Raw genomic sequence first — 11,209 nt, 5'->3', positions numbered from 1 at the left:
CTCGATGGCCCTTGTGGTCTCTTCCAACTCTATGATTCTATGATTCTATGATTCCTGCAGAAAGCGGTGAAGGCCACCCGCCTAGACAGTTTTTAGGGTGAACTGGACAAATTCATGGAGGAGGAGACTATCGGAGGCAGTCGGAGACAGTCAGAGGCAGCCATACTTGGGAATACTACTTGCCAGAAACCACTGGAGGAGAGAGGGGGGACTTGTGTTTGAATCCTGCTTGTGCAGGGTTGGATTTAGGTTTTCGTTAGAAGGGACCCCAAGGTTCATCTAGTCCAACCCACTGCAATCACAGCGAAAGAACCCCTGACAGATGTCCGACCATCCTCTGTTTAAACCAGTGTTTCCCACAGTTGGGTCTCCTGTGTATATAATTGTTTAAAGTACCTCTGAAAACACTTTCTGATCTCCACTGGATTCTGTATATTTTTCCCTTCCACTTCCAAATTTGTAATAGTATTAAGTTTTTGTCTTTTTTTCATTTGCCAAGCCAGCAGTTTCCCACATTTGTTTGCCGATTCAAATGTCTTTTGTCTTATCTGTTTAATTTTCCATGGGTCTCCAGCTGTTTTTGAACTACAACTCCCATCGTCCCTAGCTAGGAAGACCAGCGGTCAGGGATGATGGGAATTGTAGTCTGAAAGCAGCTGGAGTCCCCACTTTGGGAAACACCAGTTTAAAACCCCCAAGGAAGGAGAGTCCACTAGCTTTTAAGGGTGTTCCTTCTGTTAACGGAGAAATCTGTGGGCTCCCTTGGACAAAAAACAAGGACACCAGCCAGGAATACCAGAGCAAAACAGCAGCCAGTAGGCTTGGTCTTTATTGAAGACTGTCGCGACAGGACTCCCACCTGCCACAAGGTGGAACAAGATGTAAACCCCGAACAAAAAAGCACCCAAACTTTTATTAACTGCTAATCCCCATGCTATATCCCCCCCCCCAAAACTACATCACTCATACATCACGGTTACATCATGGAAGGGGAGGTCTGGTGGCAGTAATCTGAGCTTCCTGGACCCTGCCCCATGGTTCCCCTTGCCCTCCACCAAACACCCATCAAGTGTAACAAAAGAGATATGTACATTTCCCTGTTTCCCAGCCAAGTTAATCACACCCTTTTGTCTTCATCTGGGTTTGTTATATCCGGAATGGCTACCTGTCTGGCACTCAGGTATCAGGATGCCAGGGATTATCACTCAGGCAGAGGGGCTGCTGAGTAGCTGAGCTCACATGTCTATATGCATTCCTGAAGTTTTCCCAGTGAGCCAGTACAGAGATACATTTATCAGTGAATTCTTACATTTGGTATCGTGCAGCAAAGGCCCTTTGAATAGATAGGAAGCAACTGTGATGAAGTGTTTTGTGGGGACAAATCACAAAAGTCAGAAAAGTGATTGCGCTGGTTTTGGTAGTGGGCTGCATGTGCACGATATCTGCTGGAGGGGCAAAACGCCCCACAACCTAGACATAAATTCCTGCAACAACAGGATGGCTCTGATCTGCTTCCATACTTCTCTCTCTCTCTCTCTCTCTCTCTCTCTCTCTCTCTCTCTCTCTCTCTCTTAATATCTAGCCCGATGAAGATTCCTGTAGTACTCAAAAGCTTGCACACAATTTTGTGACATTTTGGTTGCCCCTCCAAAAGTATCTTGTCCCGCGTGCTGATTTTTGAATCTCCCTTGTGGGCCAAGGTGGCTGCCTTTGCTATTTATTTATTTATATTATATAGAATGATAGAATAGCAGAGATGGAAGAGACCCCGAGGGTCATCTAGTCCAACCCCCTGCAATGCAGGAGGGTTTTTATAAAAAAAATGATGAAAACAGTTTACTCTCCCAAATCATTAAAGGTTCCTTTCTCATTACAGTGGTACCTCGGGTTACATACGCTTCAGGTTACAGACTCTGCTAACCCAGAAATAGTACCTCGGGTTAAGGACTTTGCTTCAGGATGAGAACAGAAATCGTGCTCCAGTGGCAGCGGGAGGCCCCATTAGCTAAAGTGGTGCTTCAGGTTAAGAACAGTTTCAGGTTAAGAACGGACCTCCGGAACGAATTAAGTAATTAACCCAAGGTACCACTGTAGTCAGAAGTGTTTTTGTCAATTAACCAACTGTTTAATTAAAGTGCCAGATTTACTGTTTATGATCCACAGTGATATTTTCTCCCTCCGTGATTTATTGCCATGAAACCTTGCCTTCTTCTGGCTTAGCCCCAGATACGACTGTCCATTGGACAAGACAAATGGAGGGGAGAAAGCAGATGGGTGGCTGCAATGAGCCTTTTTGGGGAGCAGGTGGTGATGCTCTGGTCCTGGGGTGGGAATTTGTAGGGGGAAAGGGTTCAGTCGCACACACACACACACACACACACACACACACACTGGTACCTCGGGTTAAGAACTTAATTCGTTCTGGAGGTCCATTCTTAACCTGAAACTTTTCTTAACCTGAAGCACCACTTTAGCTAATGGGGCCTCCCGCTGCGACCGTGCGATTTCTGTTCTCATCCTGAGGTAAAGTTCTTAACCCAAGGTAATATTTCTGGGTTAGCGGAGTCTGTAACCTGAAGCGTCTGTAACCTGAGGTAGCACTGTACAGTGGTGCCTCGCAAGACGAAAAGAATCCGTTCCGTGAGTCTCTTCATCTTGCGGGTTTTTTCGTCTTGTGAAGCAAGCCCATTAGCGGTTTAGCGGATTAGCGCTACAGTATTAGTGGCTTAGCGGGCTTAGCGGATCAGCTGATAAGCGGCTTAGCGATCAGCTGTTAAGCGGCTTAGCCGATCAGCTGATAAGCGGTTTAGCGGCTTGGGGAAAAGGGGGGGAAAGGAAAAAAACCCCGCAGGAACTCGCAAGACATTTTCGTCTTGCGAAGCAAGCACATAGGAAATTCGTTTTGCGCAGCACCTCCAAAACGGAAAACCCTTTCGTCTAGCGGGTTTTCCGTCTTGCGAGGCATTCGTCTTGCGGGGCACCACTGTATTCACAAAAGGATTAACTGCCTGCAGGATGGTTCTTGATAACTAAGGATGGATTTTTGAAAAGTGAGATGGGAGCAAGCAGAAGGAGGGGGCAATCAATAGACGAGCAATTTGAAAGCCCCATCATTCATCTTCATTGATCATTCGGGATGGCACTTCCCTGAGAAGGCAGATTAATGAGTCTGCTAAGCTAAGAAGTCCAGGATCCTGTTCTCACAGTAGCCAACTGGAAAGCTCAAAAGCAGAACCTTTCCCTGCCCCCCCCATAATTTTTTATTAAATTTTCTGTTTCACGTTTTAGAATATTCATTTAAACCACCTTAAAATATCAACAACTTGCCTTCTTCTCTTTCCATGGTTCATTTTGCCTAACATAAATCCCTGCATATTTTATATCAACTAAATCGCTGAGTATTCCATTATTACATCCATCAAAACTTATTTACACTGCTGAATTTATCTTAATGCTGCCCATTTTCTCAAATATCCCCCCATATATTCAATAAACGTTTTCCAATCTTCACTAAATGTATGTTCTTCTTGACCTCTTATTCTATATGTTAGGTCTGCAAGCTGCGCATATTCCATCAGTTTAAGTTTGGTTGAGACCTCACTTGTTTTCCATTTTGGGGTTAACAAAACACGGACTGCAGTAGTGGCATACATAAATACATAAATAACCTTTTTTTGACACCTGGGAATCATAGCTGTCAACTTTTCCCTTTTCTTGTGAGGAATCCTATTCAGAATAAGTGAATTTCCCTTAAAAAGGGGGAAACGTTGACAGCTATGCTGGGAATTTCTGTCTGAATTATTCCCAACGAAAAGGACTCTGGATTTTGGGGAAAGTACTTTTAAATATATATTTTTTCAATTCATTACAAATTATTTCCTAATAATCTTTTACCCCTTTTACAAGTCCACCAGCTCAAAAGTAGAGTACCACAACACCCGCGTTCTGGGCTTCAGTTTTAGGAGAACACTGACAAGCTGGAAGGTGTGCAGATGAGGGCAACCAAGATGATCAAGGATCTGGAAGCCTTATGAGGAACGGTTGAGGGAGAAGGGGATGTTTAGCCTGGAAAAGAGGTGACTGCGAGGCGATGTGATACCCATCTTCAAATATCTGGCAGAAAATGCAAGCTTGCATTCCTCCTCTCCAGAAGCAAGGACCTGGGCCAATGAATTCAAATGACAGGAACAGTGCCGGATTTACATATAAGCTAAACAAGCTACAGTTTAGGGCCCCACTCTCTTGGGGGCCCCCAAAAAAATTAAAGGAAAAAAACTGGATGTACATTTCCAAAATAAAGATAAAAAACAAATAAAACCTACATACAGGGCCCCTATGTCTCCTGGTATTTTCTTGAGGACGGGGACCCTTGAGCTATTTTAAAAAGTGGGAAAACCAACACGTTTGTGTCATTTTTTTTAATTCACACTGTTGGTTGTGATCATTAGCAAAAAAAATTTTTTTGCCATTCTTTTGTCTCCTGTTCATTTCTCGACGGCAAAATTTCCCTTCGGCCTGGGAGTCTGATAGATCTTTTCTTGAGGGTTTTTCTGGGTCTCAAAGAGGGCCACTTGGTAGGACAGTTTGTGAAGCTCTCTGCTTAGCTGCTCGCTGGAGTCAATCAGCGAATATTTCTGCTCTTCCAGTTCGTTGATCTTTCTGTAAGCTTCCTCCGTCCTTTCCCGCATGGCCGCCACTTTCCGCTCCATTTCTTCCATCACGTTCCGAAACTTCTCAAGAGTGTCTTGCAAATTCTGGCTCATCTTCTTGATATATTTGGGTTCCTTCCCTCCTTCCCTCCTTCCTCTTGTTCTTTTCCTTTTAAAACTTTTTCCAGCACAAATTTCGTTTCTCCAGATCGAGGCGAACCAGATCGAATATTCCCCCGCTGCCTCTGAGACTGTGGATTAGGTTTCGTTGTGGCGTCGCCGGTTGGCTACAGACAGCTGCTTCTTGCGGATATTGTTCGTTCGGTGGCGGCCTTCTCTGAATACAAATAGGGGGCGAAATTATTTTTATTCATGTACTAGGCTTGGCCAATGGTCAGGGGTGATGGGAGTTGTAGTCCAAATACATTTTGGAACTGTTAATCTGTTCATAAATGCTATAAAAAAAATGAAAGCAACAAATCCGGATGGCCACAGATTCCCCACTCCTGCTGGGCTGAGACTCCTATCATCTCTGACCGCTGCCATCTGCTGGCAGGGGCTGATGGGACTTGTAGTCCGGCACCATTTTGGACAGCACTTGTTCCCCATTTCTTAGATGCTGCTGTTTGAGTAACCTGTGCCTATTTGTTTTGTTTTTTCTGCCTACCCCCCACTCATTGACTGAAATATACAAGGAAAGTTATGGGGTGGGCTGAGGGGCATAGTGTGGGAAGCTTTAGGAGGGCCATAATCCCAGGCGCATTATTTTGAGGAGCGCAAGCTGGGTGCGCCACACAGGGATCCCTGCCCTGCCTGCCGCTGGGGGTCTCTGGGCCCCAGAGCCCGGGGCCAGGCCTCCATGCCCCTGGCCCCCTTCTTGAATGGCTGTCTGGCCAGTGTTGGGGAGGGTCACCTGCCAAGGGCTGCATCAGTTGGCCGGTCTCCCCTTTGCACCGATGGGCAGGTGGGCAATGTAGTGTGGCCCCATGAACCCTCCATGTCTAACGCCAGCCCTGTGAGAGTTGGGCTGGCGTGGTGGGTTTTGTCCCCCCTCTGTCCCACCTGGTGCATGTTTGGGTGTCCCGGGTGGCAGCAAAGGAGCAGGGACCCAGGGGGTGGAGTCAGAGGGACTATAAAAGCAGCTCTGAGAGGGGCGAAGGCGGGAGTTCGTTAGGAGCTGGGTGGTTGGTTGGAGTGGGAGTGAATTGGGATAGAGTTTGTGGGTAGGTTGACTTAGTGTTGCAAAAAAAGCTGAGTCAGGAACAGTTAGGAGCTAGGAAGACAAGTAAATATCTGAGAGGTGGTTTAGTGAGGGAGAGCAGGTAGCGGAAGTTATAGGTCTGGATAGGCACCCCATGATTGTAATTCACCAATACCGTTTATGAAACCACACGCTTGTTAAACTGCAATAAATAAACAGAAGTTTATGTTCCAATTTAACCCTGACGGGACTCAGTATTGTACCAGGTAGGGCCTGGGTGGCAGCAGCGAGAAATAAAGTGGTGGCACAGGGATCAATAGATGGTGAAACGTCCGGGGACCCTGTGTGATCACAGGGACTTTTCTGTGGCCCCGTGAACCCTCCATGTCTAACGGCAACCCTGTGAGAGTTGGGCTGGCATGGTGGGTTTTGTTCCCTCTCTCTGCCCAGCTCCTGGTCCCACCTGGTGCATGTGTGGGTGTCCCGGGCACCAGCAAAGGATGCTGCATCACTGGGTGGGCTTAAGAAAACCCCATCCCCTAGCACCGTACAATTTCAGCCAAACCGTGGGCTTCTAAGGGGGTCCAGGTTTCTTCTGCTCCTCTGTGATTCAAGGAATGCACCCGCCTTATATTAAGCTACAGAACAAACCCCTTTCTTGCCAGCTGCCAGGTGTTCTTCTGCTTGATCTCGTTCACGCAGCTGTTCTTAATGATCCCCCCACCCCCAACCCCAGAGCGGACATGTCAGGAGCAGAGGGGATGGTGGGGAAATGACCCTTTGCATTATTGCCGTGGGAACCTGTAGGCCAATCACATTTGACGGAGGCAGTGTGAGCCAACAATGACTTGGCCTTTGCGGGTGAATATGCCTGGCATGGACAAAAATGGATAGAGAAATGTTTCTCCATTCCCACTCATCACACGAGAACTCGGGGACGCCCAATGAAGCCAAAATTTGGAGGAATCAGGACAGATAAAAAAAAGTACTTCTTCACACAAACCGTAGTTAAAGCTATGGAACTCCCTCCCACATGATGTAGTGATGGCCCCCAACCTAGATGACTTTAAAAGAGGACTGGGCAAATTCATGAGGAGGAGAGGGCTACCAATGGCTACCAACCATGGTGGCTCTGTTCATATGCATCTGAATGCCAGCTGCTGGCAATTGCAGGTTGTGCAAAATCATAGAATACAATTAGAGTTAGAAGGGACCCCAAGGGTCATCTAGTCCAACCCCCTTCAATCACAGCGAAAGAACCCCTGACAGATGGCCAACCACCCTCTGTTTAAACCAGTGTTTCCCACAGTTGAGTCTCCAGCCGTTTTTGGACTACAACTCCCATCGTCCCTAGCAAGGAAGACCAGCTAGGTCAGGGATGATGGGAATTGTAGTCTGAAAGCAGCTGGAGACCCAACTTTGGGAAACACTTGTTTAAAACCCCCAAGGAAGGAGAGTCCGCCAGCTTTTAAGGGTGTTCCTTCCATGGTTAAACAGCTCCTACCCTAGCTGTCAACTTACAGATTTGAAAATAAGGGACCAGCAGCCTTGAAAATAAGGGATCAGCAGCCAAAATAAGGGACCTGCAGCCTCACCTGTTCCAGGCACTCCAGTCTTCCTGTCCTCCTGCAGTCTGGTCAAACTCATGCTGGTAGCTTCAAGAACACTGTCCAACCAACTTTGTAACCAGAGGTTCAATTGAATAGAATCTGAATCACATGCACCACAAGGCCTATGCAGCCTCAACTTAAGATGGCTCCCTGGTCTGGCTTTGCACTGCAAAGTTTGCAGCAGCACGTGTAACAAAATGGTGTCCAGCATTCAAAAATCCCCTCAGCTTGCATTAACTAGCCACACACACACAGCCTCCCCCCCTCGCCACGAGATCGCCAGTCACCCACCATTTTAGTCAACCAGCTCCTTTCTTTTCCCCCATAAGTCAATTGAAGGAGCCTCCAAAACAAATTCAAAAGCCCCCCCTCCCACAAGATCTCCTTTCCTTTTCCCCCACCATGTGCCCCCACTCCAGACAGACCTTTTCGCCAGCAAGGGTGAGTGGGCCATCAATGACGTATCCATCCGATTCCAATCCGAGCACTCAGCACAGGTACATTCAACTTCTGAGCCCCTCTGAGCCAAAGGCAGAAAGCCCAGCCAGCAGCCAAACGAAGCCTCAAGGAAAACCACCGTCACCTCTCCACTGGGAAGCGCTGAGCAAAGGCGAGTCCCCAGGCTACGCAGCCGATTTGATCAGCACAAGGCATGCAAGCTCCACCCCCCAGTCATTCTTAGACTCCTTATTGGGTGAGCAATGCAGCCAAGCAACACAGTTGGAGCCTCCCTCCTCCCTGGCCGGCAGGGAGGGAGGGAGAGGAGCTGCTTCCTTTGAAACCCGGGAAATTTAAGGGACATCATCAATAAAGGGACAGCAGCGGGACGTGTGCTGGGGTAAGGGACTGTCCCGCCAAATAAGGGACGCTTGACAGCTATGGCTCCTACTGTCAGAAAGTGCTAAGGTTTAGTCAGAATCTCCTTTCCTGTTCAGGGCCAGATTTAGGTTTGATGAGGCCCTCAGCTCCTGAAGGCAATGGGGCCCTTTATATGTCCAGCTGTCCTTTGTCAACAACAAATGGTCGCTGTTTTTTTGTGTTGAATATATGCTATATGGAAATTTATGGACCTAATAGGTATTTAAAGCCATGTGCACATAACAAAATAACCAGTCCATGCAGAATGTAGGCACCCTATATATAGAAAGGAGCAAACCAGTGATATTTTAGGGAGCAGGCTGGCAGGCGGGGCCCATGACTTACATCGTAGGAGCCTACACAACACAAAACACTGTTGCTGTATGTAGGTTTTATTTTAATTTGTTTTTTATCTTATATTTTGGAAATGTACATCCAGTTTTCCCCCCTTAAATTTTTTGGGGCTCCCCAAGAGAGTGAGTGGGGCCCTAAGCTATACAGTGGTACCTCGGGTTACAGACGCTTCAGGTTGCAGATGTTTCAGGTTATAGACTCCGCTAACCCAGAAATAGTACCTCGAGTTAAGAACTTGGTTTAGGACGAGAACAGAAATTGCGTGGCGGCGTGGCTGTGGCGGGAGGCCCCATTAGCTAAAGTGCTGTCTCAGGTTAAGAACAGTTTCAGGATAAGAACGGACCTCTAGAATAAATTAAGTTCTTAACCCGAGGTACCACTGTAGCTTGTTTAGCTTAGAAGGCGATACCTCCTGAGGCCTTGCATTGGAATGAGCTGGGAGGTGCAACAGAGAGAAGGAAGGCAACACTTAAGCAGTCATTGCAGAATAAGAAGTTTGATTCCTGTGGGTTTTTATAAGGTCGTCCCCATTTCTTCTAGATCTACCACCTTATCTGTGAGAAGCAGCTTCAATATATTTCTTCATAACATCCCTTTGCGTTTGGTGCAAGGAATATTGCATTAGATTTCCTTGTTACAAAGCTAGAACTTCTGTCCTGTTTCCTAACGTTCCTTTCGCACAGCAGTGTTAAAGATATCAGTTTAATATGCTTGAAATTTGTTTGAATGCATTTTGCTTAAAATACTATGCAGAGATGCTTGCATTATTCAGGAATTTTAGCTAGAGCAAATGCCATGGGAAAGGGTGGCTGTTTCCGTTTCAGGTTAATTGACGACTCATCCCAGAAGCCCAAATAGAGATCTCTTGCAGCATGAAATTAAACCTGAAAACTCAGCATCTAAATCAGTCGTTGGCGCCATCAGCAGTAGTGGCTCGGCTCAGCGACGCTTGCATGGGATCTCTCACTGGCACCAGAGAGAGGAAAGTTTATTGAACAGTATTAAAAAGAAGACCGGACTGCGTTGCTGGCTTGTTAAAGAGCAATGTGTTACTTTGTATTCTTCCAACGTTTGTTTTGTAACTTGTTTAAGACCGTTTGCAGTAAAGCTTTGAAACTCTTTTCTTGTGATCGGGTGCTCATTTATTTCTACCCAGATCAGACTGCTGCAAATCAGACATGCAGTCAGTACCTGTTGCATTATGGAACTGAGAGTTTTTGACTGACACAACCTTACTATATGCTTGTGAAACATGGACCACTTACAAACGCCATCTCCAACAGCTCAAAAGATTCCATCAATGGTGTCTCCGAAAAATTTTACACATCACTTGGGAAGACAGGCAAACTAATACCAATGTACAGTCATACCTCGGGTTGAATGTGCTTCAGGTTGAGCGCTTTCGGGTTGCGCTCTGCGGCAACCCAGAAGTAATGGAGCGCGTTACTTCCGGGTTTCGCCACTCTTGCATGCACAGATGCTCAAAATGACATCAGGCGCATGCGCGGAAGCGGCAAAATGCGACCCACACATGCGCAGATGCGTCGTCACGTCTTACGTTCCATTCAGGATGCGAATGGGGCTCCGGAACGGATCCCGTTCGCATCCCGAGGTACCACTGTACTGGATGAAGCAAAGATCACCCGTGTTGAAGCAATGATTCTTCAATATCAACTTTGTTGGACTGGTCATGTTGTGTGGATGCCTGATGATTGTTTTCCAAAGCAACTACTCTATTCCGAACTTAAAAATGGAAAGCGTAATGCTGGTGATCAAAAGAGGTTTAAAGACTTTCTCAAGGCAAATCTTTAAAAATGTAGTATAAACACCGACAATTGGGAAACACTGGCCTGCAAGTGCTCCAATTGGAGAACAGCCTTTACCAAAGGTGTCAGGGGCTTTGAAGACGCTCGAACTCAGGAAGCAAGGGAGAAACGTGCTAAGAGGAAGGCACGCTTGGCAAATCCACACCGTGATCAACTCCTGCCTGGAAACCTATGTCCCCATTATGGAAGGACGTGTGGATCCAGAATTGGCCTCCACAGTCACTTACGGACTCACTGTTAAATATGCATTTACAAAAGACATTCTTACTCGGCTATGAGTGATCGCCAAAGACGACGACACCTGGCTAAGTTTCATTCACCCCAATGGGCATGTTGTGACAACAACCGACCCCATTGGACAATGCCATTACTCCCCCAATGAGGTGGAATTTCTCTTACCTGTTATGTATTGAGCTTGGATCCTAGAACAATAGGCAGGTAGGATCGTGGAATGCAACAACCTGATTGGACTGCATTAGCAGCCCAATCAGGCTCCAGGAGGGAAGCAGAATCAACCAATCAGATGGGACCCATTGGGTAAATAATGTATATAAAGCTTGAGGTCTTGGGGAAATTTTTTTCACTGTTTTACGAGCTGCAATAAAGAGTGTGAAATTACTATGCGACTCCGAGTATAGTTCATTACCCATTATCAGTGAAGCCTGACTGCAAAACTGGGGGGGCTGGGGCCTAACGGCTGGCTGTTAAAAG

General features: G+C 46.7%; 1 long non-coding RNA gene across 1 annotated transcript; it reads right to left on the bottom strand.

Moving 5' to 3' along the window:
* Positions 1 to 4,403: 4,403 nt before the first annotated feature.
* On the bottom strand, positions 4,404 to 7,167 carry LOC308475541. The gene is made up of 2 exons (XR_013985294.1): positions 6,502 to 7,167; positions 4,404 to 4,986 (listed from the first exon to the last, which is right to left on the bottom strand). It is a non-coding gene; the product is annotated as an uncharacterized lncRNA (long non-coding RNA).
* Between the last annotated feature and the right edge of the window lie 4,042 nt (positions 7,168 to 11,209).

The sequence above is a fragment of the Podarcis pityusensis genome, assembly GCF_964106645.2.
Source record: "Podarcis pityusensis genome assembly, chromosome: 4".
NCBI classification, from domain to species: Eukaryota; Metazoa; Chordata; class Lepidosauria; order Squamata; family Lacertidae; genus Podarcis; species Podarcis pityusensis.
Note: the sequence above shows the minus strand (reverse complement) of the source record. Positions and strands in the feature narration are given on the sequence as shown.